Source organism: Oreochromis niloticus, linkage group LG20 (assembly GCF_001858045.2).
Source record: "Oreochromis niloticus isolate F11D_XX linkage group LG20, O_niloticus_UMD_NMBU, whole genome shotgun sequence".
In the NCBI taxonomy this organism is placed as follows: domain Eukaryota; kingdom Metazoa; phylum Chordata; class Actinopteri; order Cichliformes; family Cichlidae; genus Oreochromis; species Oreochromis niloticus.
Window position 1 is genome coordinate 25,942,162 of NC_031984.2, and position 9,929 is coordinate 25,952,090.

General features: G+C 41.6%; 1 long non-coding RNA gene across 1 annotated transcript; it reads right to left on the reverse strand.

Annotated features, from left to right (window-relative positions):
- Positions 1 to 2,956: 2,956 nt before the first annotated feature.
- Positions 2,957 to 7,256, reverse strand: LOC112843313 (uncharacterized). Its single transcript, XR_003215592.1, has 3 exons — positions 7,139 to 7,256; positions 3,404 to 3,633; positions 2,957 to 3,314 (listed from the first exon to the last, which is right to left on the reverse strand). It is a non-coding gene; the product is annotated as an uncharacterized LOC112843313 (long non-coding RNA).
- Positions 7,257 to 9,929: the final 2,673 nt, after the last annotated feature.

Consider the following 9,929-nt stretch of genomic DNA (forward strand, 5'->3'; position numbering starts at 1 on the left):
ATTTAACTGTTTTTTCTCTCTCAGAAAAAAACAAGTTTTCTCCTTTTTTCACAAACAACATGGCCACCAGACCTACCAACCTCACTGTGGTCTCTCAGACCCCCGTAACCAGCTACAGAGCCTCTGCCACACCAGCGCAACTCAGACGAATGCATCTTTGCAGGGTCCAACCTGCATCTGCTATCCCTTTGGAGGAGAGATTCCGTCTCAGTCTCAGTCTCCAGTCTCTCTTATCCTCCTGCTCCTGCAAAAACAAAACAAAACAAAGCGAAGCATCCACCCTTCTCTTGCCGGCTGGGTGAATTGTTTGTCAGCATTTACTAATCCTAAAGTTCGTGCAGTCTTTGTCTCAGTATCAAGTCAGTCCATCACAGTCCAGTCACATGCATTCATTCACACACATTCATACCAGATGTTGTTGATAATGGAGTCTCCCGCGCAACCTATTCGAGCATCCATCACCAGCAAGATGACGTCATCATTTTAAGGAAAACAATTCCTTATGATTTTGGACTGGATTGACTCGCTGCAATCCTTTTAGACTTAGGACTTCTCATGTGATCAGTGTCCCATATAAGTGAATTTCTCCCAAGCCCATTATAATCATGGAGAAGCACACTCTGCGAATGTTTACAGTAAGAATATTTCATAGCGCTTTAAATTTCAATTTTTCAGGCCTAGTTTAAAGTAGAGATGGCACGATACCACTTTTTTATGTCCGATACCGATACCGATATCATAAATTTGGATATCTGCCGATACCGATATGAATCCGATATAGTGTGTTTTTTAATCAATAAAACTGTTTTTTTTTAATATCTTGCTGCATTTTGTATAAGTTCATACTCAAGTTTAAATAAACAACAACACTAAAGCTATTCTGTTATACCTGTATGTAAAAAATACACTGCACCCAAAATATTTCATAGTTCAGCAACACTGATCAATCTAATAAACCTTACCTAACTTAAAACCTAACTTAAACCTACTCCATCCTCCCTATTCTGGTATTTTAAAGAGTACTTAGCAGAAATATTAAGCAACCTAACTAATAGGGTTGCAAACTCCCAGCAAAAAAAAAAAATAGGGAACCACCACCCACCCTCCACCTCATGATGCTTAATCGATGTAATCAACTTTAATTTGATGCAGGGTGAAAAAAAATGCACAGAAACAAATTATTTTTCAAGAATAATTAAATAGATTCAACATCTTTCTTCAACAGAATTGCAGAATTCACAGATGGTACCTTCCCAAAGGAAAAAGTACTATACCTTACTAGGGTATATAGACTCAAGAGTTACTATATATAGTAATGGACTTCTATACATTTTACATCAGATTAAAACTTTGGGTGTAAGATTCAGATAATTATTAATTAAAAGCTACATATTTTAAATGAGAATAAGAAAGAAAAGTATGTCTTTGTGCCCCCTTTTCCCTGTTCATGCCCTATCGGCCCCCCTGGCTGCACTTTGCTAGATCCGCCCCTGCACAGTTACCAGCCGTCAGCTACGTAGAAAAGGATCCTGGTGTAGAAAGTAATATTAAATAAATTCTAACAACAGCTTATCAAGGTTAAACGTGCTGCTGTTGTTCAGCCGCTGGTTTCCTCTTTCTGGTGCAAAGTGGGCCAAAAACAAAGAAGAGAGACGGACTCGCGACAGAAAAGCCGATCAGCTGATCGTTAAGCAGTTTCACGATTGAAGTAGAGGCAGGAAGGTGAGGGAGAGGCAGTCACTCCATATATCGGTTGTTAAGCTTAACATGGGAACGCTTTACAAACATTCAGAGATGAACTTACACACTTGCTTTACTTCTCTCTGGGATAACTTCCTCGGAGATGAAATGCTGGTTTGGTAGCGAGGCTACAAATACACACAGCCGCTCTATCACGTGACACATACTGCTGCAATGTGCTACGGTTATGAGCCGAGTTATGCCGTGTTGCAAGTTTTGTGCGATGCTTTTTTGATATTTAATGGATCGGATTACATTTTTTATTTTTCGCCGATATCCGATCCAGTAATTTAGGTCAGTATCGGACCGATACCGATACGTAATATCGGATCAGTCCATCTCTAGTTTAAAGAGCTGATTGTTAAATCATGAACTCACAAAATATCAAAATATCACCACCGGTGGATCACACCTCTCCGATTTTCTTATCTCAGTGCACTGTAACAAAAGCAAACACAAGCGTAACCAATAAAATACTAATAGAATAACACATACTAGGACCCGTTGCAGACATGTCCAAGCATAAAACCATCTCTCTCTCTCTTAGAGAAAGAACACAACCCAAAGCTCACTGATAAAATCAAGCTAGCGCTAAGCAAAACCCAAAAATCAACCAGAAATTCAGAGGAAAGTTTTGCTTCCTCCTGGGACAATATTGTGTGGGAATGAGAACTTCAGGTGCCGTAACACCTTTTGTTCCTCCTTGAATTAAATCTCAATCACAGAAAATGCGGCACTTCAACTTAAAACTTAGACTCTTAGTTCATCATTTTCACTCTGTACCACTGCTCCTTATCAGGCTGTGTGAAGCACAGCAAAGGATTCAGTCAAGGCCTTGAGCCATAAACAGACATCACGCACAGACATTGTTTTCATAACCAGACAATTTTAGTCCTTGTTCCTTAAATCTACATAAATGCCCTCTGGGTGACATAAAACACATTCTAAGTAATCAATGGCTCCTCATAAAAATTATGTATTGGGATGTTTGTGTGCAGCATTTTGCATATCAGCATAAGCATTTGTTAGCAAAGCATTCTTCATTGCATCAGCGTGTGTGTGTGTGCATCACTCTTCATTGCACAAGCGTGTGCATGTGTATGTGTGTGGATCACTTCTCAGTGAATCAGCATTTTGATTTAGGTGTGTGTGTGTGTGTGTGTGTGTCTGTGTGTGTGTCATTTCTCACTCAATCAACGAGTGCACATGTGTTCATGTGTATATTTCACTTCATTCTGAATCGGTGTGTGTGTGTAGACGTGTGTGTGTGTGTTCATCACTTTCCTGTTCTGGTGTCTTGGGTAAACCATGGCCTGAAGCATGCCCTGGGGTCCTGCCCTCCTCCTTTTCAGTCTGTTTGCCACCATTGCTGCTGCTGTTCAAAGTTCAGTCCGTCCTGGTTCTGACCCCAATTGAGGCAGTCCTTTTCTCCAGTGTCCATGCTCACCGCAGGTGAAACCTGCATCATCTTCTGTGTTTTGTCCGTTCTGAGGTGCCTTTTGACCTCAGTTGCTCCTCCTGTGTCTGGCACGCCCTTTTTGCTGCCCGATCATCCATGTTGGTCCATCACTGCCCTGCACAGTGTTAATGCAGAGTTATCAAGGTCAGCATTATGTTGCTTGGCCTCACTTTTCATTCGGGCTTAATGGGTGTCTCGTCACACCTTTGTCAGCTGAAGCTGTCTGGAAATTTCCCCCGTGTAGTGAAACAGGCCTTGGGTTTAACGCCCTCCGTCTCTGTTGCATGAGATCCTTTTCCTGCAGCACTGTTGACATTTTCAGGTTGTTGTTGTGGGTGCAGCTGCTGCAGCGTTTGGTCAGGGTCACATCAAAGATGGTAGAGGGGAGAGCAGGAGTCCAGGTCAGCCTCGGCTTCCAGGGCCGGCAAAGCAGCCTGTAATTAAACATAAAGAGAAAAAACAAAAACAAAACAAAACAAAAACAAACAGAAGTGTACGAACAGGAAAATGATGTTGTGTTGGCTGTGTTACAAAGAGAGGGGAGAAGCCTTCTCTCCCCCCCCCCCTTTTTTTTTTTTAATTCTCTTTCTCACGATATAATTAACTCATAACCCACCAAGTTGACAGGACAACATGCACATGTTCAAATTCTTAAGATCATGTTTAAACTCACAAAAGAGAAATTTCTTTCCAATCACTTGTTGTTCAATCAGCAGAAAACACCTCACAATTTGACTCTTAACCACTCAATTTGTTGTTTCATCACTGGTTGGTCATACCAGTCTCTTTATTTTCTTTTTCTTTGAAGTTAAATTGTTGTCCTGCAACCCAGAGGGTTTATTTGTTAGAAATGGATAAACTTCATCATTAAAAACAACAGGTGTATGTTAAATTTCCCTGCTTCAATCTTGCCGGAAAATCTTCACGTGTTCATGTGTGTACGCTGTTTTTTCATTGCGTGAGTGTGCATTTGTAGGCGGGTTATTTTTAACTTTTTCTCAAACAAGGCATTACCTTAAAAGGAGCCTTTCTCTCACATTTCTCTGCTTGTGTGTGTTTTTGTTTCACGTTTTGTTGTGATGCTCCGGACGCCTTCCCAACCTCCACAAGTCTGTCGGCCCTAATGTGTTAAAACTTCTCTTAATTTCTCCTCTAATTCTCTCCTCGCTGTTGTCTCTTCCACAGCTGCTGATTCTTGCGGGGTGTGGTTCCCATTACTATAATTTTGCTTCGGCCGCTGTGCTTGTGGTGGGCAGTTGGTCCAGGTCCGTAGCCGCCTGTACTAACACACTAAGAGATTTATTTAATATCATTTTCATCACTGTTAAACAGATAAGCAGGCAACACGCCCACCTTTACAGTGCAGACTGCATGCCAGTCTCCCAACACACTCCTCTCTCTCTTTTTTTAATTATTTTTTTATTACACCACAGAGTATTACACCCAATTAAGCCCGTCTATCTCTATGTGGCTCCAAATTCCCTCTTTATTTAATTTCACACTCGTCAGGAGACAGGCACACAACAATTTCAACCACTGAAACGAGGAATTCAACCTTTTTTATTTTTCACTAATATAGAACTCAACCTTTGATCTCAAAATGTGTCTTGTTCTACAGGGTGGGCCATTTATATGGATACACCGTAATAAAATGGGAATGGTTGGTGATATTAAAGTCCTGTTTGTGGCACATTAGTATATGTGAGGGGGCAAACTGCTCAAGATGGTTGGTGACCATGGTGGCCATTTAGAAGTCGGCCATCTTGGATACAACTTTTGTTTTTTCAATAGGAAGAGGGCCATGTGATACATCAAACTTATTGGTAATGTCACAAGAAAAACAATGGTGTGCTTGGTTTCAACGTAACTTTATTCTTTCATCAGTTATTTTCAAGTTTCTCTTTGTTCACAGCCATTGACATGTCGAAGAGGTTAACATGTGAGGAGCGGATCGAAATTGTGTTGATATCTGGTGAACGCAGTAACCGGGTCATTGCAGCAGATTTCAATGCAAGACACCCTACGAGACCACCCATCTCCCATGCTACAGTTAGCAAACTGCTTGCTAAGTTTCGTGAAACTGGTTCAGTGTTGGATTTGCCAAAATGTGGATGCAAGAAAACTGTCACTAATGAAGGAACATAAGTGGCTGTCCTAGCTTCATTCAGGAAGAGCCCACAGCGTAGCACTCGCCGCATGTCACTCGGCGGATATTAGCTACTCACAAATGGAACCCTTACAAACTTCAGCTATTGCACCATCTCAACGAGGATGACCCAGATCGGTGCACGGAATTTGCAGAATGGGCAAAACAAAAATTGGAACAGGACCCTCAGTTCATGCAGAAGATTTTGTTCAGTGATGAGGCAAACTTTTATGTGAATGGTGAAGTTAACAAACAAAACCACCGCTATTGGTCTGACACTAACCCACATTGGATGGATCCCTCCAAGACTGTTGGAACAACAAAAGTGATGGTTTGGTGTGGTATATGGGGTACAACGATAGTGGGTCCATTCTTCATCAATGGAAACCTCAAGGCCACTGGATATTTGAAATTGCTACATGATGATGTGTTTCCCTCTTTATGCACTGAAGCTGGCACGTTCCCTGAGTTTTTTCAGCAAGATGGTGCGCCACCGCATTATGGGTGCCAGGTCCGAGCATTCCTAGATGAACAGTTTCTTGGAAAGTGGATTGGTCGTCGTGGGCCAGTTGAATGGCCCCCAAGGTCTCCCGATCTGACCCCCTTAGAATTTTATCTTTGGGGTCATCTGAAGGCAATTGTCTATGGTGTGAAGATGTGATGATGTGCAGCACCTGAAACTACGGATACTGGATGCCTGTGCTGGCATTTCTCCTGCGGTGTTGCTATCAGTGTGTGAAGAGTGGGAGAAGAGGGTTGCATTGACAATCCAACACAATGGGCAGCACATTGAACACATTTTCTAAGTGGTCAGAAACTTGAAAATAACTCATGAAAGAATAAAGTTACGTTGAAGCCAAGCACACCATTGTTTTTCTTGTGACATTACCAATAAGTTTGATGTGTCACATGGCCCTCTTCCTATTGAAAAAACAAAAGTTGTATCCAAGATGGCCGACTTCTAAATGGCCACCATGGTCACCAACCATCTTGAGGAGTTTTCCCCCTCACATATACTAATGTGCCACAAACAGGACTTTAATTTCACCAACCATTCCCATTTTATTACGGTGTATCCATATAAATGGCCCACCCTGTAGTCCAGAATAAATGTAAACTGTAAACCCGTGATTACACAGTGGTTTCAGTGTTATTCTGTTATCGTTTGAGGGCCCTCAGCTCTCAGGTGATAAACCTGGACCTCCAGATGCCGCTGGTCCGTACGCACGGTGGGGGAGCCAACCCCAGGGCAAAATTAATTTCCACAGGTACACTAGGCATCAACCTTGGATCCTAAAATGTGTCTCCGCTCTAGTGTCCTCCTATTCACACATTAACCGTCACTGTCACCATGTTCATATTTCACACACTGAAACACACAAAGAGCGTGTCTCACATGCAGAAACACACACAGAAACCTCTGAGCTCACCTTTGAAATGCAAGCGCACCACAAGCCAGACTCTATTTCACCTCTATTTCATATGCTAAACTTTGGCCGCGTCTTAGAAGTTTTCCCCGTTTCTTGCAACAGAAGCCAGTCATAGACAAAGTTAAATGTGGAAGGTAACGTGTGGGCTGCAACTAGACTCAACGTAGTATGTTATTAGTTTCTTGCTAGAGGCAGTTCCTATGACACACTGGAATTCAGCCTCAACTTATGATGTTAGTATCTTGTGCCGAAAACCAGACACCGACAAATTTAATGTGAAAATACGTGTAACTCAGCGAACAGATTAATTTGGAAAGCCCAATATGCACATTTGGTATTTATAATACAACAGGCTGTGCTTACCTTTCTGTTTTTGGACCGGCCCTCTGTTCGCCTCGCCTCACGATCTCACCACAGGCCAAATCTGCCCTTCCTCAGCACACCAAAGATCCGGGTCACGGCACCAAGTTGTTAAAATCTCCCAATTCTTTTGATCTTTGGGCTGAAGGAAGGACAATACTCGGTGTATAAATGCTCAATCAACAATTATTTATTTCCATATAATTCAACACTTATGAGCACAAACCATCCGGATGGGGAAACCTGCATGCAGAGGGTCACAGCAAATCTCAAACTGGTGGAGGGTTACTCAAGCTCTTATAGCCTCTAGTGGCCCCCACCTAGTCGTAAAAGCCTAAACATTCACATTCTTTCTCTCACACAGCGCCTAACTTATGACCTTGGCTCCTTGTTTTTCTGTTCCCAACAAGGTGGTGGTATGGAATGTGGTCTGTCTCTTCTACTATCAGAACAACAAGGCCTTCTGCACCCAACATTCTCTTCATGATTCAGCAGTATGAAATGTCAAGAAACAGTGTTACACATTCAACAGTATCGGATAATGCAAATCAATTTAACAAATGTAATAGTTATCACCTTCTTCTAATTCAGGAGAATAATGCAGACTAAAACTGCAATCTTTAATTAGGGGTATAACGTGGCATAAGATAATATAATAATCTCACAAAGGGTAATACAGTTTGAAGCTGGAGGATCTCTATATAAATATCGGATAGAAGCTAGGTCCCCTAACTTTCAGTAGCTGTTGAAAGGATTAAGTTGTGGCATATCAGTGGTTAGAAATACCATTATTATTTTAGGATTAGTTTAACACAAACAGTGGCGTGTCTAGAAAATTTTTGTTGGGGGGGCCAGGTAGGGGCATAGATTTGGAGAAGGGTGGCAGATGTAATTGGCAGATAATGTTAAAAAAATTCCACCAACCGCTAACCATCATTCAATAACCCTGTAAACCTAATAACTGAATTTGCTTTTGACTCTTATTAGAATGAGGTTTTAACCACTATGGTGCAAAGTTTTTAGATACTGCGTTGATGAAGTACAAGAGATACAATCAGTGCTTTGTCAGTGTTTATTCAGCATTCAAGGACAGCAATATTTGCATAATATTTTTACTGACATATAGGGCACATATGTTTTGGGCACAAACATTTTGGAATATTAAAATACAAACATTTTTAACATACAATTGGCAAATTAGCCAATGCAAAACTTTATCTTCTTTTTTTAATAGGCAGATAATCTTCTCACAAACTGGTGTTTGATTATGAAACAGGAAAAAAGTGGGGAAACAAATGAAAAGACTAACATTTGAATAAAACCTGAAAGCAAGTAAATACTTTCTATGCTGCCTTATGGTAAACGTTGGTAATATTGATGTATAAAGAACAACACTGGCTGATGATGAAATACAGTCAGCTGGCATGGTGACACTGCCAGTATTAACCTGCAGGGCTGGACTGGGACAAAAAATTGGGCATTTTGACCAGAGACCGGCCCACCAGGTATTAAAGCCATAAAGCCTTTGAATGAAAACAAACGCTGTTGTGACAGTGATGTACACTGTCTTGTTGGTATATGTATGATTTCTATCAATTTTACGTCAGATAAAAACTTTGTTCGCAAGATTCAGATAATTATTTAATAAAAGCTAGATATTTTAAATGAGAATAAGTAAGAAAAGTATTTCTTTGTGCCCCCCTTTCCCTGTTAATGCCCTACCTGCCCCCCTGGCATAACTTTGCTAGACCCGCCCCTGCACAGTTACCAGCTGTCAGCTACGTAGAAAAGGATCCTGATGTTATTTGTCTCTCAGAAACAGTTCATAACTTCCCTTCAACTCATTCATGTCACCTAAAAGGTAAACCTGTTTCTCCATCACCTGTTCAGCTCTGATGATTCAGTAAGGACATCTCCTGGTTTCATCTGCATGTTTCCCTCTCACCAGATATACAAACCGACATCATGACCAGCAGCTTTTACAGCTGTGGCTCCAGCAAACATCAGCTGATACTAGAAATTAATATTAAACATGCTGTTGTTTAGCGCGACATCTGCTGGTTTCCTCTTTCTGGCGCAAAGTGGGCGATAAACAAACAAAAGAGAAAAGCCGATCAGCTGATCATTGATCAGTTTCATGATTGAAGTAGCAACAGGAGAGGGAGGGGGGAAGAATGAGAGAAGAAGAGGCAGCTGTGCAGGGTAAAGACACAGAATAACTCCAGCTTTGTGTCTTTTTCATTCTAGCTTAAGTACGGGACAATATGCGTCTCTTCTCAGCTCAATACAAAACCTGTAATATTTTCTCTGAATGAGGGACCATTCCATTTTTTAAGGAGCCGTTGGCAACTCTACAAACTAACCTTATGAATAAAATAAAGTTCAACATCAGTAACAACACAGCACCCACCCAGCTGTATATAAACTCTGTCATGCTAGCTAGTACGCAGTAAGAGTTATTGTAACTGACTGTAAAAAGTCAGCACAACGAAAATAAACTCTACCTAAACTTGGTTTATATCTGACCCAGATAAACTGCAGGTCATAACTTCTTACCTGAAGTTCAGTTCACCTGACACTCGGACTGGCGGCTGCCTCGGGTCTCTCCTCCTCCTGCCTACCCTTCCCTCATCCACCTGCTAGCCGCCGTGGAAGCTCCGCCATGCTCGATGGCCAGTCCAGCTATGTTAAACTGTTAATCTTTCGCCGAAAAACTGTTTTCTGTGGTGCTGTCTTTCGTGCTTGGCTCTCCTACCTTTGCTAACATGATGCTCATAGCGCAGAAGCCGATGCT